Source organism: Ambystoma mexicanum, chromosome 7p (assembly GCF_040938575.1).
Source record: "Ambystoma mexicanum isolate Mex_15411 chromosome 7p, UKY_AmexF1_1, whole genome shotgun sequence".
NCBI lineage: Eukaryota > Metazoa > Chordata > Amphibia > Caudata > Ambystomatidae > Ambystoma > Ambystoma mexicanum.
In genome coordinates this window covers 323,624,335-323,651,275 of record NC_090939.1, presented here as the reverse complement: position 1 = coordinate 323,651,275, position 26,941 = coordinate 323,624,335, and positions in this window count along the sequence as shown.

Sequence of the window (26,941 nt, the reverse complement as noted above, 5' to 3'; positions counted from 1 at the left end):
TTTTAATTTCTTCTTCCCTTCTCCTTATCTCCCTTAATTCCTCTTCCTCTCGCCTTCTTTGTATCCTACGTGCTTTCAATCTTTGGGCTTTACTTCTTCTCGTTTCTCTTAACATCTCCTTTTCCCTTTTCGCTTCATGCTTTGTTCTTCCCTTCTAACATTCCTTCTCTTGTTTAACCTCTCTTCTTCCTTCTCTTTCTTGTCTTGCTCTTTCCTTTTCTCTTTCTTGAACCTCATCAATAGCGTTATCATCTAGTTTGAGCAGTATGCAGTCTTTATAGCCAATATTTTATAAAGAATGAACATATATCAAATATTTTATAACAAACATTTTTATAGAGAATGCATTTAGGGGTGGTGGTAAAGGGTTAAATAATTTTGGGAAACGGTTGCAGTGGATTTTCAGGGGTGGGAAACAAGGGTTTGGGGGAGGACCCCCACCCCAGAAAAAGTGCAGTCTATATACATTTTTTCATGATACAATATTCGATATATGTTCATTCTTTATAAAATATTCCGGTATAAAGACATGTAACCGTTTGAGCGATATTTGTCCTTTGATTCATTCTGTACTATTGCCGTACCCTTAACTGTCTTTTCTTTGTTTTCGCTGCCTCTTCTTCTATCTGTTTCTTCTGTCTATTTTTGTTCTCATCATGCTGTTTGCTTTCATTGCATGATTGTAAATATTTACATTTTCTACTTTTACTCTCTTCCTCTGTCTCTTCACTAGTATAGGCAGGGGGTTCAGATGGTGGGTTAACCTACCTCGCTGCTGCTTTCAATTCCTTTACAAGGTAAAATCTCTCCTTTATGGTCGTGTTTCTCAAGAAGGGAAAGAGGAGCTGAAGTCGTTGGGTCTTTTATGCTGACTGAGCATTCATGCCTTATAGACTGGATCTTCTTTCTCATTCTTGTACATTTTCTAAAGCTCTAATACTGCCAATCTTCTATCTAGCTGCTTTCCCTTATACGTGGCATGCAAATGTCAGATTTTGTAATACTATATTTGACAAGGAACCTCCTGGAGGGCAGGGAATAACTATTTTGATCGTGCCCTTAATCCATTCGGAATGGCACTGCATAATCTTCGCTGCATATCTTGGCAGTGTCCTGCATAGGTGTGAGGGTTGTTTCCTCCATTACAACAGGCCAATTCAGACAATACTTGTTGGGGAGAATTCTCAAAATGTGCTAATCCCTCTCTACCTTAGAGACCCCCAGCTCTTTTGCTGGACTTTGAACTTTTTACTTCTGTTTGTTTTCTGTGTTTATTTCTTTTGGTTATGATAGGCATCATCTTTTCATGTGTGTTACACAGCACCCTGAGTGCAGTAATACAGGGTTGTCTTTTAGACTTCCCAAAGGTTTAAAATACCTTCTCTGGGATAAACTACTGTTTCCCAGAGAATGTAAAGTGAAATTGAAGTTACTAGTCTTTCCAAATTCCTAGACCCAGCGCACACCATCTTACAATGGAGTGTTGAAGGGGTTACACGGTAAACCCTGTGTTTAAATACTCATGTAGCAGTCAAATGCTCCCCTTTCCTTTTGAAAATCCTGGTGGCAGTGGTTTTAAAACGAACTACCATGAATTTTCCCGACCGCGAACACTGGTAGCTAAAAATCACGGGAGCCATGTTTTTCAAGATGGCGCCTTAAGCCCCTTTGTTTAAACAGGTCCTGGTCTTTTTTTGCTCTTTCATTTTGGAAAGGTCCTTCTAGTGTTTGTCTCTGCGCGCCAAACCAGGTTTGGTCCCTTTGTTCGTGTGCCTTTGGCAGGCTTCAGGACTGAAGATCGCCTCTGGAGTCTGAGTGTCTGGGGTGAGCAGGAAGTGAGGGAGGTGCCCGAAACTCCCTGTGCCTTAGTCTCCTAGGAGACCCAAATCCACTCTGGCATGATTGGCTGGCTGACTGTCCAGCAAGGGCAACCACTCTGCTGGGTGAGTGACAGCTAGGCTGGAATGAAAGGGAGAGAACTGTTTAAAAGGCAAGTCTCTTGGACTGGAAAGCAGCGTTGATCACTGGAATGAAAGAACCGAAGAAGAACTGGAAGAGGACGGCTGCTGCAACTCGTGGACCGTTGGCTTGCCCGGTGAAGCCCTGCTGCAGGTCCGAATTGCCAAGTTCATCTCGATCGAGAAGGCCCTTAAAGGATAACTTCTTCCTTTGAGTTGGTGGGACCAATCAACTTGTAAACCACCTGGATACCATTCTCAAGGCTGGTTAGGATTAACCAGGGAGAGGGATGCCAGCTTGTGTGCTTGAATCTACAGCTACTGGAACTGAAGTGGCTGCATCTTGTTTGCTTTTTCGACAATCTCGTGCAGTGCAGGAGTCCCTCAACATCCTCCCTCGTGTCCCCACAACTGAGGCTCAGGAACAGTGATATCTGCTGGACCTGCCAGGAACCAACATCTTCAGCTGCATTTTTGTTCTTCATACTAAGGTACTGTGCCAACCCGATTGAGAGAACGCCACTCTCGCTGTGAAAGTTTGTGAAACTTTCCCAACTTACAGGCCTAATCAACTTGTGACCCGACATATTATTCTTTTTCGCCTAACCTACTTCTGAGAACTTTTGCAAAGACTTTACCGTTTGATACCAGAACTGCTCTTTCCTAGCCAGAACACTAGCACATTGCCTTTGGCCTGGCCTATTGACTTGAATTGACCTCTTCTGGTGTACTGAAACTATTTGCACTGTCTAACAAGTATATGTGATCTATTCTACTTACCTTGTCCTTTTTGCTCACTTATAAATAACCGAACTGCCATTTGGCTCCTATTTCAGGGGAGGTCAAACGGTCTCAAAATCTTTTGTATTGGTACATAATAATTTTTCTTCTGCTAGTGAAATGTTTTCTAAATGGTTGTGTAATAAATTAATACGTGTCTTACCAAGAAACCTTGAGTATAAGTGTCTACTTGAACCACTGTGATTGAAAGTCCTCTGTGTAACTACTTGTACTGCTCACATTCACTCTTTAGATAAGCCTGGCTGCTCAGCTCGCTACCAAAAACTTTGTGGTACAGACTTATACCAAAGGTTGGTTTGGTTAACACCTGTAGTCCTAATTGTGTGTAGTGGTCCCAGAGTGTACTGCATGAAATTCTGCCTAACAATACTTACTTGTGTTTTTCTCTTGCTTCCAAATTAACTAAATATATTGTTTCAATATTTTTGAGTAGGCACCATCAAACACCCCTCGTATTCCAGAAATCAGCATAGTTTTCCTACTTTAGTTTATTTTTGAAAACAAACTTTATCAACACTATTTTATAGCTTCGTTTACACTTTCCATGAATTATTTTTATATAGTTGTTTTTTTAGTATCCTTGGACTGTTCTTTACTTCTTAATTGGTATTGTCTAATTCTAACATTTATATCCGACGTTGATCCTTTGTCAAAAAAGTGTAAGGAAAGAAATCATATATTTATCTTGCGCTATTCTTTCTTTGTTTTTGCTATTTATTTTAAACCCATCTTTTTATACATTCATATTATACTCTTTACATAAGTGCACTTTTTATATATATATGTTCCCCTTTATGTACGTCTTTCTCCACTACCTTAGTGGATGTATTCCCCTCTTTTTATTTACCCCCTCTGGGAATTTGACATGCACTCTTCTACCAACTACGATGGTCTACTTATGTATGGTACTCAGCTCGATTCCACCCACATCGACTCTCCCACAATCAACCAGGTCACCTTTTTGTCCGTGGGATACCTGTGGGGACTGAACAGGAATTTCTTTAAAGGGGACCTGTCGACCATATATGGATCACGTGATTCTGTTTTAGTGCACCGCTCACCGCAGGGAAATCCCCGCTCGACTGGCTTATGGCGGGAGCCGTCGGATGTCAAAGAATCTAGGTTTGGATTCTAGGTCTGTCATGATGCATACCTCCAGCCTTACCCAGTTGCAGGCTCCCATGGCGTCCTTTAAGGCCCCAAAACATTTTCAGAAGCCTTCCTGGAGCCAGGCTCATATTATTTGATCATGTGAATGAGGATTCAGTGAACATGGAGGCACACATAGCCCAGTCGGAGGAACTGTGCCATGCAGTCTAGTTTCCAGGGTGTGGCAGGGCTTGGGACTACTTTACCTGGGACTATTTGATCAAGGCTATATAAACCACACCCAAAGAACAGAACACGCTTCGCGTTATTCTGCAGTCCTGCAGCATAATGCTCACCGTGCCTGCTCAGCTCCTGCTTACCCAGACTTCAGCCATGCCTCAGGAACCACAGACCATCAGCACCTGTTGGAGAAAAGGAAAGAGAAAATAAGCAGAGGAACAGCGGTTGTGTCCTTACCTAAGAGAAGCAGTCCTCCAACTCTATCCGACGGCCTTCTCTTCTACCGTTCCTGGGAACCACCGCACCTGCAGAAAAAGACAAGAAGGGAGAGTGAGAACTCACCAGGCGGCGTCCGTCTTCCCAGCATTCCATCAAAGCGGTGCATGTGATTGCTGCTCTGGAGCCACACCGCACATGCAGAGAAAGGGAAAAGAAAACCTCAGGGTAGTCGTGTAAAGAAAAAACCCATTTACAATGCATCTCGACGCTGCACTCTCGCGCTAAAATTCACCTGCAGAAAAACTGTGCAGCATCGCAGTGAGGAGCCCATTCCTTCATCTGACACCTCCAAAAACCCACCTGCAAAGGAATAAGTACAAAAGTGAAAACTTCGGCAACAAAAGAACACATTAAGCAAACTGTTACCATGAACCAATTGGCCATGAAGACTTGCCTTCAGAGTCACAGCTCGTCTGGATTCCTCTACAGGCCGCAGGATCAGTGACGCAACTAGATCCAGTGAATACGCCTATGAACATTAAAGCTCCCCTGCATTCAGACGCAGGACGGAGAGTCCACCATTAGAACACCTAAGGTGAGACATGAGCACAGAGGGAAGCGGTAGGAGGTTTTGGGAGGTGGGAGACTTGCCTATCCTATGCAGCAGGTTAACATCTCTGTTCAACATTCTAGGGAAACGCCCACGTTTGAGAGAAGTAGTGATACAGAGAAAGACGCGTGCAGACGGTCATCGCTCAGCTTCGTGCGATGCCCCTGTGGAGACCAGGTGAGCATAACAAGGTCTGAGCTCTAGGTCGATTAGACCAGAACCATCCACACTGCTACCATATGTGCTTTTGAAGCATCTGTTGTGCTAGATGGAATTACCAGTAAAACATTTCAGACAAAATAACTGGACAAAGAGGAGATGGTAAAGTACTGCTTCAATCTCAAGAAGTAAAGCAGGGCGAATAAACACTCAACTCTACTCATGCAAGATCACAATGTCTTGTTTAATTCATTTCTAGCTTATATAATGCTAGATGCTTCATCTATGACGTCATCCTAAATGGCAAACTGTAAAAACCTATTGATGGGTGGGATTGGATTAGGGGATCATAATCTACCTATAGAAAATGTGTGTTGGTCTCTCATTGGTGGTCTCTTATGTGTGAGACACACCCTGCGCTACATGTGAGGTAGGGTACTCATCGTAGCGGAATAACACTTTGCAACATTGTATGTAAAAGTGCATGGCAAGCTCTTCTAATTGGTTGACAACCCAAATCCAAACGTGGACTTTTGGCTTGCTAGCGGCAAGTACATTGAAACGAAACCCAGGTGTTTGGAGATACGTCTGCTCATCCCTTGTTTCCCAACTAGGCCACCCTCTCATCGGTAGGCCTCATGTCCGTGTCCTCTGTTTGAAGACTAACCTTGCCAGTCCGCAATGTCTCGGGACATTCAAAGGAGTGTAGGTACACTGCTATCTTAGCTCCAGGCCTAATGAATAACCCTTGTTTCCGAGCTCCTAATCACGTGTTGCAAGACCATGAATCTGTCCATTTCGACAGTGCATTTTACATCATTTGATTCAATTATGCTGGTTGCAGTTCTCCTTTTAACCTTTAGAGACTTGCTTGCTCTATCCCATATTGACTTTATGTCCTTTTAATTATGCAATATTTGACATCAGTAAATGTTCTTGTTCCTCCTTATCTTTGGGGAAATATGTCCTTGGGCATGGTTTGCTCGTTGGACTCCCTTCGTACGTTTCCTTAATCTCTCGAAATAGCTTCCTTGGTTTCAAGCCAATGTCCTCCCCTATTTCACAAGGAAAACAGCTTCATCTTTCCACGTTAAGATTCTGGGCTCGTATTTTGAAGTTGTTGGGTTGATTGACACAAGCCGCCGTCAATCCTGTGATGATGGTAGTCCTAACCATTGAATATCTACCTCGTTATAAGCAAGCTTCTATGTATTGTTTCTACCTTGCGTTTCAGCATATTTAGTTATTGACTAGTAAGTCAATTCATTCTTCTTTGTATTCGTAAATACTGCATCATGGAGTACATGTTTCCCTTAGTGCTCCAAATACATAGTCCTTAAGTATGTTCATATCGTTTCAACACGGTTCATATCGTTTCAACACGGTTCATATATCTTCTTTAGGACACTCTTTTTTTGCTGTAATTGGACTTTGTTTTAACATAATGGTAGTTTTCTTCCACTGTTTCAACGGGAGGGTGACTTCTGAATGGCTGCCTGAGTGCATATCGGCCTTCAGATAATCGATGGGGTATCGAAATATCGCATAAACCTGTGCATGGATTCCCAATTGTTTCTCCTCATCTGTCATTCCAATAGGATGCGGAGGAGTGGGCAGTTACTTAGAAGAATGCGTCTACCTGCTCCTCTACAAACTCATCTCATAAGGTTTTATTACCAGATCAGCAAAATGTACACATTTGTGATCAGGTACTGGAAGATATAAAAACCTTTCCAAAGGATTGAGACTCATTACTTGTATGACATTGTGGACACTCATGATACCACTCATAGGGTATTCCTATTGAGTTATCTACACTTACTCTGTCTTTCACTAACACCTCGAAAATACTCCCAAAACATTCTTGAGCATATTGTTGATTATGTTCTGAAGAATTGCCTCTCTACAGCTACTACATGTCGAATGGACATTGCAGAATAGTTGTCTTGTGGTCTTTTATCTACAGTTTTTAAAACTTGAAAGTTCCACACATAGGTGTTAGCGAGATTTATCATGTGTATATTTCCTCCCCTCTCCTAGTGAGACCCGCAGCACTTTTTTTCCGGAATTCAGGACCTTTTTCTTTCCATCCTGAATGAGAGGAGACTTTTTCCCCAATTCATTCTTATTTGCTGTGTTCTCTGTGCTTTACCTTTACTATGGAGTCTGCTTTCATATATATCTCTTTAAAGACATCTTTGATTAACTTTTGCAGGACACAGCACCATATGTGCAGTGTTGCTGGGAACCCTTTGGGTTCTCCTTTGAGATTCTTTATCCTTAACCAACTACTGTTCTTAAGGATAGAGGGATACTGTAAACGTTTTCAGCGTGCCTGTGGACCTCTCATTAGCAGGAAGCTATACACTGCCCACCAGTCAGAACGCCACCCCCTGGTAGGGGTTAACCACACAGTGAGGGCCTTCTTCCTGGTGGAAGTGCTACGTGATACACCTATTATGGTAGATGTGGAGGACAGGAACTGTAAGTGATGACAAGGGTACAGGGTAAGGGGGGGGGGGGGACACCAAGAACGACAGTCAATCAACACAGCAATATATGTGGGTCAGTACCTGGCAGAAGATGCCATGAGTCAAGAAGAGCACAATAAAAACAAGATCCTGTCCATCAGTTGTAAATCCTTAATATTCAAAAATGTATCCAAGTCTTGAAAAAGTCCTAGCTAAATGATTACGTAACTAAATGATGAAAAACCAAGCAATATACATTGTCCTGGATCTGGGGTCTGTAGTTCCACAGTAACTGCAACCATTGCGAGAACACCTCGAACTGTCTCGCCATGGCTAAAATATGCTCTGTGTAGATAAGGTACAGTGGGTCACACTAGAGGAAAGGACCCTGCAACGTCATGCTGTCATGTAAGCCTGCAACACAGAAGACGGGATGTGGCTGTTGTCATCGTTGCCACCTCTGCTGCTGCGTTTGAAACCTCCAGGGAAGCCGGTGAGCTCCTGCATAGAAAGCGGAGAAATGTGGGAGGACTGCAGGGTCCTAACAGATGCTTTGCATCCTTCTCAAAACATTATATTATGAGAGATTAGCACACACCACCTTATGTGGAGTGCTAAGGGGATACCTAGTATCCCCCTTCTCTATGCTCCTGTGACTTTCTAGTCACAATGACAACCCTATAGTTATGGTTGGTTGTAGAGGATGTGTTCTGCCAACTATTGTACTATTTATTTTTTATTTTTACCGCAGACTGTATTCAATCTCGGTTGTGTACAATAGGGTCACCTATGTACTAACGTGGTGGTGGTGGTGGTATCATCACCACATCACACTGTGGGGGGAGACTGGCTGTCCTAATTGGACAGCCACCTGCCTTTTTCTGTAAAATGCTGAGTGTTTGCAGAGGAGTGTGTGGAAAGACTGAATTAAAGATGAGGTTCCTGAGGTGAAAGGCAAGATGACCAGAGTTGCCTGCAATCCCTTTCAATGACCGTGAAGTGACCACTGCTGTCATAACCCCGTTTTCTGATTAGCAAAGGAGCTCTTTAGAGGATGTCTCCTTCCCTTTGGCTGCTTAGACAAAGTACAAATTGACCCCTCTCTTAAGGTGCTGCGCCTTTTCAGAGCTGCAGACTGCGATTACTGGGGGACCTCCTACTCATTTGTAGTGTAACATTTGCGAGGCCAAATCCGTTCAAAACATTGGTGAGCTCCAGTTGAACCTCCAGAGGCATGACCCCACTCATCTCAGTCCCCTCACCAGAGTGCAGGACTTCAGAATTGAAGAATTTCGAACAGGCGAATACCGTCCTTTGTTGGAGCTGATAAAAAGGTGCCAAAACCGCAGACCAACAAAGGAGACTGAAGAAAGCCATGCCAAGGGTCCTCTTGAAACTGCTGCTGAGACATCCCATTCAGAGTCCTTCCTTTCCTCACCAGACTGAGGAATCGGGAGACTGGGTCTGTCGCCGCTGCACAGAGGAGTTTACTTCTTCTACCTTAAGGTACTGTGGGGTTAAAGGCAGAACTTACCTTAAACCAAAGAGTCGCTCCAGTGTGACTGGAGTGCATGAAGAGACATCTGGTTGTCCACCATACCACTGACCCAGGTTGTGCAGCTTGTGTCCCTTTTAGTTTTACAGGGTCCCTCTTACTTGTGTTATATTACTAAGTATCTTATCCTGAGGAACTTTGCTTATTCTGCTACTTTGTCTCTACTCCTACACTGACTTTCTGTATAGTTAGAAATTGGATTTTTAAAGTGTTTGAAGATCATAAAAGTGTGTCTAGAATGTGAAGCTCAGCTGCTGTGTATAACCAAAAGACTGTACCTGATGTGGTTTTTCTAACTAAATACAATTACTGTATACAAGTGAAGTAACGATGGTGCACAGTAGTGCAGGCAATACGGTAGAACTTGCATTACTGTCACATTCTGTAACAATTGTAACGCAAGCAACTACTTTTAAAGTAATCACCTTTGAAAAGTATTAAGAATTTCTGTGTGGTGGTTAGTTTTTTTTTACAATTGTTCTCCTATGATAAGCCTGGCTGCTCTGCCATTATACCAAGATCCTTTGGGTAGTACAAACGTATACTAAGAGCTGGGGACCTGTATACCAAGGGCTAGTTTTTGAAGTCTTACCTCAAGTGGACTTTAGGAAAACTCCCCTAACAATAGGTTTTTTGTCTGCTGTTTAAGATACTATTTGCGTGAGTGGTGTCATTTGGAACAACATACATAAGGCTGCATTTGACTAGCTTTCAACTCCTGTTTCATTACAAAATTTACAGTGGGAGTATTTCAAATCTACTTTACTTTCAACACTGTAAGATTGTATTCTTTGACAGATTAGACTGCAACAATTGTCTTTGAGTGTACCTTTACCTGCTGCTTGTTTTTGGTTGAAATAAGTCTGACATGAGTTGGTAATAAGCAAAGATGAGGAGCATACAGTACACGTAACCTATTGTACTCTTGAATACATGAAATTCAGATGTCACTTTGGTCTCGTCAAAGTTTAATTAAAAAAAATTTGTGACTGCTAAATATGGCATTCCTTGTTTAAACACTGTGTGATCTATGTCTATCAGTGCAGCTTCTAAAGTCAATCATTGTGGTTTATGCAGTTTGAGACAAGCATGGTAACAAGAGAGACAAAGACTTGTATGTAACGGGGTCGAAACATTTATTATCATACTTTGTGGGGTTGGTGTAATGCCCATCTGGCCTGAACTCTAAGGGGGTTGTTCCCTCAACTGATTTTTCTAAGGGCCGTCGTTTGCCGGAAGTCAAACAGTTTGTCTGTGCCCAAACCTATGCTTGCCATCACTCTTAAACTCAATGTGATAGGGGGCCTTTGTAAAGGTATAACAGCCATTCAAAACGAAATGTAAACCGCAGCTGGTCTAAGGTAGTCTTACCAATAGGTGTAATTCTGCTAGTTTAAAAGAGTTCAACTCAAAAAGGGGGCCCTTGAACCTTCCATGCAGGGCTCTTGCAGCAGAATCGGTTCACAATGTCTCTGGGTATCTTGGGGTTCCCTTCTCCAAGCTTTGGTCCTTCCAGTTCCAAACAAAGAAAAAACACTTGCTGTGAGGCTTCTTGGGGTTCCCTTCCCCAAGTCTAGGCCTCTCTTCACAAAGTTGAACAATGTCTTTTGTGTGCCTCTTAGGGTTCCCTTTACCAAGCCTAGGACCTTCTGGTCAGGAAGTACCTTTCACTTTACAGTCCTTTTATGGGGGTAGTATCAGAGACTTTTGGTTCTTTGCTCTTCCAAGGTGCGACCACTCTGACCTTTAACGCCTCTCCTTATTCTCTGGCACCTTTTCCTCTTCTGTGCCTGTCACTCTGTCCTTTCCTGCACATCTTCTTTTCCTGTTGTGCACACTTGCACCTTCTTTCCACCTTTGTGCCTCTTGCACACTTCTACTTGCTTTTCCCTGTGCTTCATTTGCCCTTCAACATGCCTTTCACTCTCAGTATTTCTTTCAGGATGCTTGCACCCTCTCTTGAGTGTCCATTTTCTTTCTCACTGTCTTTGCGTCTCTTGGTTTCGAGTCACTCGCACCCAATCTTGGCTGTTTCCGTGCCACCAGCGCACTTGCTCTGTCTTTCTTTATTTCCACCCTTCAAGCGCACCTTTCCTGTCATTTTGAATCACTTTCTTTCACTGCTTTCCAGCATCTGCTTGCTTTGCTTTGCTTTTACCTATCTCTTGCTTAGCTTTGCTTTCTTTCACCGCTTTCCCTCACCAAGCTCTTCTTTCCACAATGCTCCTGCTCCCACTCCGGCCACCCACACGCTACTGAGTTTCTCTGTCTCATGAAACTCGCCAACAGTAGCACTGCACCAGAGAGCTGGTTAAATCGGTTTGGGTCGAGGTCAGGGTCTCACCACCTGCCCCTCAGACGCCCCTGCAACCCGCACATGTGCCAGGGGAATGACCACTGACCTAAACGGGGCTGTTAGACTGTCTTCCGTCCTGCTCTGGCTCCCTGGAGACATGGCTCCCTGGCCATGCTGCAGCCCCTCACACACACTGGGCTAGTGTGTCTTCGTCCCGCACTCAACCAGTCCTTCTGGGCTCCTCTCCTTACAGTCTTCTGCTTCTTGGCCTCCGTGTTCCTTCCAGCAACCCCAGCTCGCTCATTGATTCTGGCAGAACCACCCTTTTTTTATACTGTAGGCGAGTTCATGGAAGTCAGGTGTGCACAGTTGGGGAACAGTGCCTGACTCTTAGTGAGACAATTCAAAAGTGTTGGATGGTAGGCCTCCCTTTATATACCTATGTTGTTTCTATGGGTAATCCTTGTTGCTCTTGATCGCCTCTTCCTCGTCCCAGTACTTATTGGAAATTGGGAGGGAGAGAGGAAATGTGACTGTAGATTAGATTTATTTAGTGAAACATTAGGTGACTGAAATGGGGATCATAGGAAGATCCTCTAGCATTGGTTTCATTTAAAGTGATAGATTTCCCTCTCGGTAGGCCACTCTGTGTACCCTTGACACATTGGCATACAAGCTTGGGACTTAATAGTATTCCCTGTGGTGTAGAGTAGTGGAAGGTGAATGGATACTTCCCTTAAGGCCATGTCTTTGTCTTATTGGATCTTTTTTATGACCTAGTTTCTTATAATAAAATATTTTCTTGTCCTCTCTTGGATCAGGATTAATGAGGCCTGGGTCAGGGATGATGGGACCAACATATCCCATAAAAGCTTCTGGGCCTCACTCATCGTCCCTTTGGGATACCGAGTCTCGCCTTTGGATGTTCTCCCTGCATTTCCAAAGGACCGCTTCCCAGGTGATCTTCCCTTGCTTGTTTGCCCCCAGGGTTGGGATCCCAGAGCAATGGCCCTCCACTGGCCCTACACTAGCCACCTGAGCAACGGATCCCCAGGGACTACTTGTGTAAATGCCAGCAGGTTTCTCACAATTATTGCATATGCAGAGCACAATGGAAATGTTACTCTTTTCACAAGCCAATATTTAAAATTCATGAAGCCTCTAGAGGTACGACAAACCAAGTGAGGTTCCTCTACACAATAAAACTTAAACAAAATATATTCTATATTTGTACTGTGTTGAAAAGTGAGAAATGCAGTATCTCTCCCCGTTGCTTCATTCACCAGACCAATTTCAACAGTCAGATTCTTACTTTAACATAACCTCTGCATTTATGCACAGGTTTAAAATGGACTCTAGACCTTCTGTTTTTTTAAATAGATTTTTTCTAATGGACTTAATCGCGCTTGTGCTTTTTGATCAAATTCTAGTGGCGTAAGGTGACATCTAGAACATTGCACAATCTTATCTATATAATTGGTTGCTTCTCAGAGCACATTATTATAGAGTTGAACTTGTCACACTCTACAAGTTTAGACATCAAAGCAACACAAGGAATGTTCTTTACTTGGAGATTCAACATGACCTCCAATGAACCGGCATGAAACCTGTTTGAAATCAGTCTACCTTTTTAAGACTGTTTTCATATCGTCCTCAAGCAAACTTATTGAAATGTTTTATAACATTTCTGCATACTGCCTTATATTAAGGTTAAGCTTCATATATTCAAAATAATTTCAAAGGTTCCCATTACCAATGCTACCTATAGTTTTTTTTACTGTTCTTTGAAGAATCTTGAAGACTGTGAAAGTGCACCAGTAAGTGCAATTAAGGTACAAAGACATTTGCCTGCTCCGCTGCCAAGGATAATTGCTTTCTGCTGTGTTGACATCATTTGTTTTCTATTTTAACGTTGACCTCCATGTGCGTACACAGTGAAAGTGCACCAGTAAGTGCAGTCAAGTAGTCTGGCAGTTATGCGGCTTCGTTATCCATTGAAAGACTTTGGTGAGTGCTGATTGTTAACAAAGATGCATCATTAAAGAAAGACTGGGTGCTCCCTGCTCCAAGAAAGACAATATGGAAATGCTTATGGAGGAACAGCCGAAAATCACTGGCTTTTTCTCAGCATCAACTGTAATGGCGCAAGTTTGTGAAGACACTGCACTGTTGCCCTTATTATCCTTGGCCTCAAGCCCAGAAACCACAGCTCTCTGGCACTGAAATCCCTCCACTGGCTCCCTGTAGCTCAAGGATCAAGTTCAAGACCCTCTGCATTGTTCACAAGGCTTTCTGGGGACTTATCTGCAGCGATACCTACATAAATACAGTCCTTCCCGAACCCTCCGCTCATTTACCTCCAACCTTCTGCGAGTGAGCTGGTTCGCCAAGCAGAGATTTGGTGGGAGATATTTATCCTAAGCAGTGACCTCCCTATGGAATAGCTGCCCTCCGTCTTGAGCCTGATCTCCTTAAGTTATGGAAACTCATTCAGACATTCCTCTTCTCCTCTTCCTTCTCTCTCCCTCTACCCTGCTAACCTTCCTCTCAGCTTTATCCCCCTCTCCCTCCTTTTCCGCACAGCTTGCTGACTGGCCTCCGGGTGTATCTCAGAGTGTCACGGGTCCCTGGCACCCTCACCAGTCCTCTTGCTGCATCATTACTGCACTTGGCCAATGTACCCATGAGAGTGGCATCTCTCAGCACTTACCTCACTTCTGACTGACTGGGCATACTTTGACCCCCCCCCCCCGAACTCTCTCTCCTGTACCGTCTGTGTACTTGCACGATCTGAACGTACCATGCATTGAAGATTCATCTATCTGTCTTCCCTTGTCCCCCCCTCCTTGCATGGTGGCACCTCGATGCACTTTGAAAAACTGCAGAATAGTCATCGGACCCATTTGCTGTTATGTGCACTGTTCATTTTATTATATGCACTTATTCTGCCTGTGCAGATTTCTATCATTCAGAAATTCAAGGGATCTGAACGGCTTCTGGTTTTCCCACTTGTCTCCCTCCCTCCTTGAGCGCTTTGAAACACTTGCTTTGTGTGTAGGCGCTTTACAGATACACATTATCATACCTTAGACTTCTTCTCGAATTGAGCAGTCGGCACACTCCCCTCTTATTAATGACAAAAATTCATTATTGAACGTCTGCCTTAATTTGCTGAGAGAACCATTGGGCTTATCTATCACCCAACCAACCCACGAGAAAGGAAGGATCCTTGACTGGGTAGCTGATCTAAACTGCAACATCACAGTGAATGAGATCGTACCTCAACTATGGACTGACCACTACCTTCTGTCTTTTGAGCTTAGCATGAATAAATTACCAAATACAATCGGCCTTGTAGCACCACCGTGCCCGTCCAGAAATAAACATAACATTACTGCTGAGGCAATTATGCCTCTAGTAATCCCCACCCTAAGCGCACTACCTACAAGCAACCCTAATTTACTGGTAGAACTCCTGGTTCACCCTCGTACTAAAGATGCTTCGTTCAGAAAAAGAAAACTTGAATAGTTCTGGAAACATACCCCTTCATCAGAGAACAAAACTAACCTAGCCATTATTACTGCTAAATATGAAGAGATTATCTGCACCAAGGGGGATACATTCAACAATAGAATTAACCAAGCAGGTTCTAGTACTAAGGAACTTTTCATCATTCTGAGAGAAATGGAGGCACTCAACCAACCCATTGACTCATGCCTAAAAGACAAACTCTGGTGCACGAACATTCAAAATGCTCTCCCCAACAAAATTGCCAGCCTTCAGACTAAAATAGCAGATAAACGGCGACTCCTAACTGATTCAGCCTCATCCAAACAGACCCCAGCAACCTCTACCCAACAGCCCTTAGTTTTTAAATTCACCAATGTATCAGTACCTGAGGTACAACAAATGATGGCCTCGCTCAAACCCTCAAATTGCCAGGGTGACAGCTGTCCTGCACAGATTGTTAAAGATGCGGCCATAGACCTGGCCCCATTTATTACCAAATTAATCAACGCATCTTTCTCAAATGGCACTGTACCCAGTAACCTGAAGGAATCGTGGGTACTCCCACTACTTAAAAAACAAACACTAGACCCCATGATCCCCACAAACTATAGACCTATTACTACAGTCTCTTTCCTGTTAAAAATCTTGGACAGGGTTGCATATCTGCAAATGCAAGACTATTTAGAGACCAACAAACTCCTAGGAACCTGGCAAACTGGCTTTACACCACAACATGGGACAGAAAACGCCCTTATTTACCTTAAAAGCCAGATTGACAAACTCAATCCTGCTCCTCTTGGACCTGTCGGCGGGTTGACTTGGTCGACCACATGGTACATAGTGATCACCTCGCCTCAGCAGCACACTTCTCCAAGACACCCATCACGTGGAGGTACTACGTCCTTTCATCGTCTGCCTTTTCATCCCCAGGCTTTTCAAAGTGCACATTCCATCGAATGTGCTAATCGATTTTTTTTTTAGGGGGGGTGGGTGGGAAAGGGCAGATAAGGGTATGGGCGGGTGGGCAATGGCAAAAAATAAGTGTGGGAGGGCGGTTTGAGGGCCCCCCCCCTCCAAAAAAAAAAAACCATGAGCGCATTCGATGGAATGTGTACGTTTAAAATCCTGGGGATGAAGAGGCAGGTGATGAAATGACATGGAACCCACGTGGATCCAATCTTTCCGAAACAATAGGACCATGCGAGTCTTCTCGCGTCCACTTCAGCTGACTCGATACCCATTACCTCTGGTGTCCCCAAGGCTCATGCGTATCTACAACTTTGTATAACATCTTTACAAAGCCGCTATTTGATGAACTGGACCGTCTGGGTGTCACGTATACAATCTATGTAGATGACACCCGGATACTCCTACCCCTTACAGGCATCTATGACTCAGATGTACAACGTGTGAACGAAATCTACACAATCATTCAGGCATGGATGGCTGTCCACGGCCTCTACCTGACTGACGACAAAACAGAACTCCTCCTAGTCTGTTCACCAGCCTATATAAAGAAAATAAACCACAAATGCACTACTCTCAATATAGATGGGAACAACATCCCAATTGCTAAAGAAGTAAAAACTTTAGGCTCTAATCTTGATGCCACTTCTAATCTTACCAAACAAGAGAATATGACCGCCTCAGCCACTGCCTACACAGGCAAGCTGATAAGGGCCTGCCGACCATTCCTGTCAACAGAAAGCTGCCTCCCACTAGCTTAGAGCACTTATACTGTCCAAACTGGACTATTGTAATGGTCTCTACTTAGACGCCAATAAGGCTGTACTCCACAAACTACAGATAATGCAGAACCATGCTCTTAGAGCTGCATGAAATATACAGAGAAGAGAGCACATATCAGCTACCAGAAAACAATGCAAATGGCTTTCCATAAAAGACAATATTGAACTCAAAACTGTCTCACCGTTTAAGGCGTTAAACCACACAGCCCTCTCCATATCGCACCAAAAAATTCAACCTGAGATCCTCCACATGAACCACCAGATCATCCAACTCATCCTGCCTGGTGGTCCCAAGATTTAACCTAAAAAAGAGCAGGTGGCTCTAGTTTCCCAGTCTTGGCCTCCCAACTGTGGAACACCCTCCCCTCTGACATTAAATCTATCCAAGTATTCTCAGTTCCATGTGTTAATATACCCGCAAAAATATTGCCATTCAAAAATATCTCCATATTTCTGCAGTGATATTAAGGCATGGAACCTGCAGGGGACACCCTCGCATTATTTTTAAAGGAGTGGGGTCCACCCCTGCAACCCCCGCTCCCAAAAACCCCTCAAACTATCCCCCCAAAAATATCACCTATGACCATTCCAGACGACCATATATACGCCAATATTTTTGTTGGGGATAATATATAGTGATACCATATTCTGCAACTTCAGGAAGAGTGTCATCTCTTGGTTACTCAGAAAGAACTAGTTAGCACTAACCCAGTTTTTGGAAACGCCACCGTCTAAAGTATCGTATTATCCTTCTGACCACCCCTGACCTGTCTTCATCTGCTAGTATGTGCACTTTGGACTTGCCTACATGTCAGCTTTTCAGTAGAACACTTGTTTCTCTATACTTGTCGTGACCATCTTACTAGCCATGTTAATACACACCTGGATCTGTAACCCTCCATCACTGCCTATGTCTCTAAATGCCATGTCCTACCTATGTGCAATTGATCATATTCTCCTTGTATGCACTTTCTGTATATTACTATATTCTACTGTATTCCTTAATACACTCCTCATGTCTGTAACATTCTACTTGCCTTAAGAGCGCCCAGATACCCCTGGGTCAGGTGCACTATGTAAGTAAAATAAACAAACAGGAACTAACTTATCAGCCTTACCAGACTTGGTAAAAATTGCGGATGAATTGGCAGGAACGGATGACTTAGATACAACTTTAAGTAAATAGAAATCATCTTTCCCATTGAAAACTTAACACCTAGCTTAAACGCAGTTGCTATTAATGTGGATGCCGTTTTTGGCATATCCTCTAATGTGGTTAAAGAGCAAATGGAATTTAAGATTTTGGCTAGGGTCATGGACCTATTACTAATAAGGAAGCTATACAAGATCTAAGTACAACCTCTTGGGATTTTCATTGAACCCCCTATATTTCTACTAATTGTTTTTCTCCCATTGTTGTGAGACCGGACCCAAATGAAAATAGAGAAGATAATCTTGTGAAGAGTATTTTCCCTATTGAATATCCTTCTATCATGCCAGAGGTTGATGATGTATTTTATTAAGTCTCCAAAAAACGCGCAAGGAAATGGAGGCATGGTAAGTGTAATAAAATGCAGATATTTCAGCCACAGCATAATACCTGTTAAGTGACCTCGGAAGCAGCCTTTATGGGAAAGAAAAAAAATGTTGCATTGGAAGACCCCAATAAAGTGGTGTTGGTTGGCGTTAGGATGAGCAATTGCTGTTCACCATTGGAGGAAAAATCTGTAACTCTTAAGGCACCTAGGGGTCCAATTTGTGATCTTGAGCAGTGTCACCCAATGGATAAATGCTTGCAGAAGTCTGCTATTCTATCTGGTGCCAACAATCCTCGATTAGCTAGTGAACCATTGATTAATGCTCAGTCCACGCACTCTTGCTTGGTGCAGTGCAAACCTTTCAATTCATCTGTGCCAGAAGTCAAGCTTGCAGAGCCAGCCGCTAGGGTTGGAGGAGGGAGACGGGGAACACAACCTTAATATTGCTCCTAAGGTTGCCTCTGGTATACCTGACCACAGCAATTCCAATTTCACACAGCAATCGTTACCAGTCAATGAGCCTCCATTGGGTAAGTGGATACAAATTATGGAGACTGTCGCCACTGCTGAAAGTCTTTTTCTTAATCGGCACAATATTTTACAATTAATGCATCAAGTCCCCTTTCTTAGAAGAATTTCTTCCTCTGACATTGCATATGTTGAACTACCAGACATTGACTTTATAGAAAATTCGGCTTTGGTTGAATTTGTTTAATATATTGTTGTGGACTGGATATTTGTTCCTCATTAATGTATCTAGGATTTAGCTTTGTTTCTTGCAAACATACTATTATTAAGCTACCTACTGATATTATAGAGCCCAGACATTCTGTTTCAACCGAGAACCAGATGGAGCAAGGTCCTCTTCTGAAAGATCAAGCCTTTTCTATTTTGTCCTTCAACCTTTGCGGAGGAAAAAGATGGTAAGAGAGGAGACTTGCTGGATCTCTTAGATGTTGGGTTCAAATAGACCATAATGTAATTCTGAAACATCAACCTGTCAATTTCTTCCCCTCAACACTTGTGGATTCCACTATTTTATCCGTAACCCTTGTGGTTTTTCTATAGGACCTGCTAATGATGTCTTTTTATTACAGGAGACCTGGTCAAGCAAGATATTTTTTTTTTTATTGATGGTTTTAACACAATTTGGCAAGCTCCGTCTCACAGGAATGGGGATGTCCGATGGGTGACCTTTGTATTTGTGTCAAAACTCATCTAAAAATTAGTGAATACCTTAAATTTAGATAATCACCTTTTGCATTAAGTGCAGTAGTTGAGGGACTGCCTTCTCCCCTAAACAAATGATTGTTGAATAATTTGTATGACTCTCTTGGAGTGGCACAGACCATTGCTATACAACAAGATTTAGACAATATATTGTTGAGCTGGAATGCCACCAACTTGAGCCAAAATGTTCTCATTGCAGATTATTTTAAAGCTTATTGTCTTTCTCCTGCTGGGGATAATTGTGTTGGTGAGGATTTGGCCAAAGTACAATTGAGAGCACCAATATTGCCTCTTAACTGGCAAAAATGCTGATTCTGGTCATAAGTGGTCTTAATGTTTGTGTGAGTATGCTCTTTCGAGTTTACAAATGTTAAGTAGGGTGGGGAAGACTTCCTCCTTTACGTGGACTAATGGGAATGCTCACTCAAGGCCCGATTTCATTTTTGTTTAAGTGTGCATTCCGAAGTAGTTTAAATGTATTGAAGCCAATTTTACTGCTCTTAGTGACCATGTCTACTTAGTGTTCATTTTTCTTGTTCTGGTTAAAAGGAAACCCTAGAGTTGTGCATGGTTTAGGTTTCACACACAAGGAAATTGTATTATTTGGTCTGAATGCAATGTAGGAAAACTTGAGCTTTTCTTATCTCGAAATGGGGATTTGGTAGAATTCCTATTAAAAAAAATCAGACTAATAGAAGCATGATGATGTAATATCTAAAGACACAAGCGCGATTCAGGGGCCATATTTTTTGATTGTGTACATTGAGGCCCTTTTGATGTGGTTATTTCTCACAAAGAAAATCCTGAGTAAGAAGGTGCATCAAATTAATAGTTCGAGCGGATTGGGTCCTCCGACGTATTCCATATCTATGACAGTAATCACCACAGCTGTGCTGCTTCAGAAAATGTTCGGCTCCTGCGTTGATGCGCCGTCCTCGAGGACCTCCTCCGACGGCCAACGTCACCCGATGTGATAAGTAGGACGCACAACATCTGTAGCCTCAGTTGTAGTTTCCCAGAACGTGTGCCACCAGTCTAAGCCAAGGTTTTATCAAACTGGTGTGAACTAACATTGGATACACATCGTGTGAAAGAAGGCATTATCAGAACAAAAGACGTCGGAGGACTATTAGAGAATGGTATTTTAAATGCAACAAAAGGCTCGATTCCATGGTCTTCAGTCACGTGAAAGCATGAAGTTGGACAAATGAGGTGGTCACACCTACGCACGAGGGCAGAGTGTGCCCACCCGCCTTACATTTCTCAGTGCATAGTACAAACTCAAGGCCGAACTTCAAATCCCTAATTGACACTAGACCATTGAGGTGATGATGGATTGATTTGCTAATTGGTTGGAAGCTAGTGTTAGGATGAGCTCACCAGCATCTGGATTTTCAGCCTGCAAGCTGCTAGACGTAGGTCGAAAGTACTCATGGGGGTTAGAAGCCAACCAATTGTAGGGGACCATGTAATTAAGGGTCCTATAGTTTGTGTAGCCAATGGGACGTCGTGTATTTAGTGACGTTCATAGTGGCCATTTTAAGGGGAGGGCTTCGTTGCCCCACCTGATAAATACTCGATCACTTTCATTCACTGCCCCATGCTTATATGGAACGTATACTTAGATATTCACTTAGAGCCTATCACTTCCTTCAATAGTTTTTGTAGTTTGCCACTGAGGATGACGTTGGTAATGACGCAGGTCAAAATGTCACTGACGATGAATTTTCTTAATATAACCTCTGTTTTTTGTGAGTCGGTGAGTAAGAGGATTGAGCGAGGGCTGATGTTCGTTGTACTCCCTGTTTTAGATAATTGACATTAAAACAGCTTTCCTCTTGCCAAACTACCAGAGTCACTTTGATTATTGATGTATGAATAAAATCTGCATCCCCATCCATCTGCAGGGTAATTTCTACTCATCAAAGGGGCTGGAATATCCAGTTCACTTGGTAGCAGAGAGAGGATGGTTTATTAAAAAAATCCATCAACATAAGTAAACTTTAGAGTCCCGGAAATATCGCACGTCCTTTGCCATTCGGCTGATTGAAGCTCCCCATAGATAGTGGGTAGTGTAATTACCAAGACTTTACAAGGCGGGATAAACATGAGAATAAGAGTGTTAAAATGTTGAGTAGATCTTGACTTGAGGGTGGCCGAGCAATAAGAAATATTGTGAAAGAGGCCACGATACAGAGGATACACCCCATACATAGGTTTTAAAGAACGTTCAAAGAAATGTAAACATAGAGTCCCGTAGTGGATGTCACAAAACACGTATTTGATTTAAGGCGAATCTAAAGAGGTTAATTTACACTTCATATTTTAGAAGGCAAGACGAGTCTTAAAGGGAAGATCGTAGAAGATTTGTGTGACTGGTCGAGTTTCTGTCTTGTTTTATGCGGTTTTAAAGATGACATCATAATAGAAAAAAGAAATTGATTGTTTTAAATTGCACTTGGTGTTTTTTTTTTAGCAAGATTAAAGTAAGAACTGTGACCAAAGGGATTGGAGCTTGCGACGGTTGGTGCTCTTGATGCATATTTTTAAATCTGTGATAAAGGCAAACGAGTGATTAACAGTTTAAAAAGTGACAAATCGAAACTGTAGGAGGTTACTCCACTTGTGCATCTCTGCAAGCAGTTTCCGAAACATGCACATAAACTTAGACAGTATAGTGCAGAATGGGTTAAAGGAACTGCAGATACACATATTATGCCGTGGCCACAAGGAGGGTCACTATTGAAGGCAGTCCTGCAGCATATGATGACATATTTGCATGCAGCATATTCTGAGAAGAAGCTAGACAAGCGACTAGCAAGCTTAGAGATCTGGAAAATGTACCAGGAGGAGTGAGATGAGCCACCTCCTATAGATTGGATACTTAATGTATGCAAAGAGGGGGGTGAAAAGCCATCTGCTCCACCCGCCCCATCTGAAATAAAGGACAAAAATAAGAAAGATGGGTTATACCCATTGAGGGAGCTTAAAGCAGTGCCAGGGTATAGCAACCCGCTTATGAGTCACCTACACAAAGTAGTGACGAGGGTCCAGAGAAAAATACAGAGAAAGATGTAATCTCGAAGATCTTGAGAGACGAGGAGAGACGCGATAAGGAGAGAAGCTATCGAGCAAGTACATCTCTAGACATAGGAAGAGAAATAAAGAGATGGAGAGGAGAAAGAGATAAAACTGATGAGATAGCGCTCTTAAAGAACGAATGGTTGGGTGGTCAGATTTCGCTTACTCTATGGTAAAAGCATCGAAGACGTAAGACAGAGAAGATCAAGATGAGCAAGATAAAGATAAAGAAAGGGAGGAATGATTGAAAGACGAAGGGGTGAAAAGGAAAGATGGAGACGAGAGCAGTTATATCAGGATGAGCAAGTGAAAAAAACAGAGCAGAGGAGCAAAGGAAACGTGACAATAGACAAAGAACAATTGATAAGCAGGAAAGACTAGAAAGAAAAAGAATAGAAGAGGAAGAGCAAAAGTTAAGAGAAAAAAGAATACAGACACGAAGGAATGAGCAGATATGAAGGGCAAATGAGAGAAGGGATATGAAGAAAAAAAGAGGAAGACCGAGTGAGAGAGGAAGCAAGAAAGCAAAGAGAATTTGACATTGATATGGAACGCAAAAGAAGGCAGAGAGCATGCAATCCTGATCACCTGGAAAAAGGAAGTAAGGAATCCTAATCCAGCATGGGAGGATATAGACATTTTCTCCAGAATTGGTCATTACCAGGGCCGTCTAGAGAAAATCTAGAAGACGACTTTGACTCTAGGCGCATTGGGGAAGTGATCGATAAAGTATACCATGAAGTGAGAGCTCAAAGAGTCCAAGGGGAAGGTAAAAAAATGATCGAATTGAGAGCACTCAGTTGTATGACATAGAGGAAGCCTCATGTAGTACGAAGCATGAGGAGCTGTCTTTAGACAGACTGACTCTGAATAGAGATGAAGAAGAGAGAAGTTGCACGGGTTGGGCATAAGAAATGTCAGACGAAGAATGGGAAACCTTCCATGGGGGGAAGAGAGAGATGACGCATGTGGTCCTGAGGGATTCCTATGGATAAGTAGTAAGATGGTCGGATTTAAACACACCTATAACTAGGACATTGGAACCATTGACACAGTCAGACCGACCTAAAGGGCCACTCCACGGTGAGAGTGGGGGGGGGAATCGCCACCATATGTAAGCAGATTAAGATCATTGCCAGGTAGAAGGCGATGCAGGAATATCGTCCCTGCGGTGGACAGACAAATGATGAGAGATGAGAATGAGTTTGGGCTTCGCAGTTTCTCTTAATGGAAAAGGGAGGGGGCCAGATCATGGCCCCAGATGGATAAGGATAATTTGAGGTGTAAACTTCCGAGTTTAACTTCTAGCGCTGAGAAATGGATACAAGAGTTAGAAAAAATGACAGGAGGAAATACATTAGCTATACGGGACATTAACGGTCTCCTGATTGCCATACTTGGTGAGAGAGCTGATGATGTTTGGTCAAGGGCAGGATATGTTGGTGTAACTACAGTTAACACTGCTCATGTCGGAGCACCGTTCAATAACTGTAGAGCGGCAGTATGGAAAGCGATTGGAGTACAGTATCTGGACACGTCTGCTATGGGAGCTATAATGACAAAAAAGATGCAGGACGGAGATGACTCGATTGTTTACATTCAAAACTTTCAGGAGGTGTGGGCTCTGGAAACGCGCGAAGCTTGGGGAAAATCTATACCAGTATTCTATCATATATTATGCCAAGGTCTACCAGAGCCAGTACAAAAGCAGCTCATGAAGTTTGTGGGTATGGAAATCAAACCGTGGTTGGTAATTCTGCTGACCATTGCGCATTACTGCAGACTCCTTCAAGAAAAGAATCGCAAAAAAGATGGTGTTAGGAAGGGCGAAGAGGAGAAGCTAGTGCAGAAAAAATTGTCCAAATATGCCTTTGAAGGGGCAATGTTGACTAGTGTAGACTGATCGAATTCACAGCAAACCGTGAACATGCCACAGGTGAATAATCAAAGGCAGTTCGATCAAAGCAATAGTGGATTTGCTTCATGAGGAAGAGCATTTCGAGGACGAGGTTGGCAAGGTAATCCAGGGAATTGGCAGAATAATCAGGGAAAGTTTCAGAATAACAAAGGTGGGTTTCAAAATATGGAGGATGGTAATCAGAAAATGCAAAATGGGCAGGCTGGGAGACCTCTGCCTATATGTTGGACTTGTGGAATGACAGGGTACTTTGCTCGCATGTGTAGAAGTCAAGGATTAGTGCAAAATGGGCAATTTTTAAGAGGGGGATGTCAAATCCGCCTGCATATTCGCAGCAAAATGGAGATGTATTTGCTCACAATTAAACCATTGAGAAGCAAGCGCTGAGAGTGCAGCAAGGCTTGCAAATGCAGCAAGTAGCAGTTAATCCAACACAAGGGCAGTGGCAGCAGTCACCTATGCAGCGGCAGCAAAACACAAGCACAGGACCGTTAACTCCTAGAGTAGGGGGTGTCACTGTTGATGGAGGGTATCCTTATACGAGTAATGGAATGAGACTGTACCCGCAATAGGACAGCTCACTTTGAGACCTGATGTGTTCAATACTATCCGTGATGCCGAATCCTCATGAGGAACCAAGGGTAGAAGTCGGTATAGGAGGCAAACCTGTTTCATTTTTAGTATACACGGGTGCAACACGCTCATGTATACAAGAGGGAAAATTTTCAATGTCTGGCAATGCCATGAATACTCAGGGTTTCACAGGAGCTGCAAGTAGAGTTCCTTTCAATGAAGAATTACCAGTCTCTATAGGAGAATGCGACATGAAGGTGCCACTGCTATATTCAAGGCAAACACCTGTTAATATATTGGGACGAAATTTAATGACAAAGTTGAATATGACAATTTAATTTACTGATGTAGGCATAGTGCGTTCAACACCAGGAATGCATTATTTAAATGTGTGTGAAATTATTATGACTTTTGCAGGACAAATAGCTGTGAGAGCAATACCGTTAGAACCAGAGGTTTGTCAATATGGAGTACGTGTTCTGCTGTCCTGGCTACCAGGCCTAGTAGGCAAAGCAATGAGAACACCCGATGAATTTTTGTTCAGACCAAGAATACCTATTCTTGAAGAGGAGTGACGAGTCTTTCCCTTAAAGCTAAAAGCAGCCATAGTGTGAGGAGAAATGGCTTTGCTTGATGGAACTGATGATGAAAACTGACATTGGTGCCCAGTAATCGCCATCGAGAGGGTTACAGATTGACTGACGTCACTGACGATCTGTTTGGAGATCATCCATCTGATGGCGAAGTAATATATAACATAGACATCACTTACTTCACTTACTGGGTGAAAGCAATTAAGAGAAGTTACTCAGACGATGATAACACAAAAGGGTCCTGAGTATTTCGATGATGACATGGCGAAAGTGCTAGCTTTATTATGGACCAATGCCCCCTATGATGTAGTCCTATTAAAGGGGATTGGAGAAGTGAAGATTAAATTGAAATCAGGAGCAATTTTACCTTGAGCACAACAGTATCCCATGTCTCGAGAGGCAGACAAAGGTATTTTTAAGACGATTTCTGCCATGATGGATCAGGGCATCTTAGTGAGGTCAGAGTCACCATCTAATACTGCAGTGTACCCTATCAAAAAATCTAAGGAGGAGGTCTTGGAGGCTAATTCAAGATCTTAGGCCGATAAACCATATTGTAGAGGCCGAGTTCCCTCTAGTTTCTAACCCGGCTCCAATCCTATGTAATATACCTGTTGAAGCACAATATTTCATGGTGATTGACTTAAAAAATGTGTTTTTCTCAATCCCATTGTGCAAAGACTCCCAGGATCTGAGATCATTCACGTTCAGACTGACTAAGTCCTTCAGATGGACTTAAGCAATATTGATTTAGAAAGTGTTGTGTTGCAATACGTAGACATTTTAGTATACAGCACCTCAGAGGATGAGTGCTGACGCAATCTGTTCAGATGATGATTATACTCGCTGACAAAGGATATAAAGTTGACAAAGAAAAGTTACAATATTGTCAACAAGAAATGCTGTACATAGGCCAATTGATTTCACATGAAAGAAAGAAGGTCACCCCTGAAAGAGCTGAGGCTATTTTGAAAACTGCAAAGCCACACACGATTAAACATATGCAGAGGTTTTGGGATTATGCAATTATGTCAGGGCATGGGTCTTTGACTACAGCTAGTATATAAGGCCTTTATTGCAGACTCTAAAGAAAGCACAGGCAACGCAGGAAAAAATCATGTGGACTGAGGAAATGGAAGAAGGGTTTGACAAATTGCAATTAGCAATTTGCACTGTTCCAGTTTTAGGGATTCCCAATTATGCTGAGGAATTCTTTTTGTTCTCGCATACAGATGGCACTGTCTTGACAGCAGTACTCAGCAGAGAACCACATTTGGGTACAAGCCCCTTGCATATTACAGTGGAATCTTAGACCCAGTAATGAGAGTTCACTTACCATGCAAAGTCTTTAG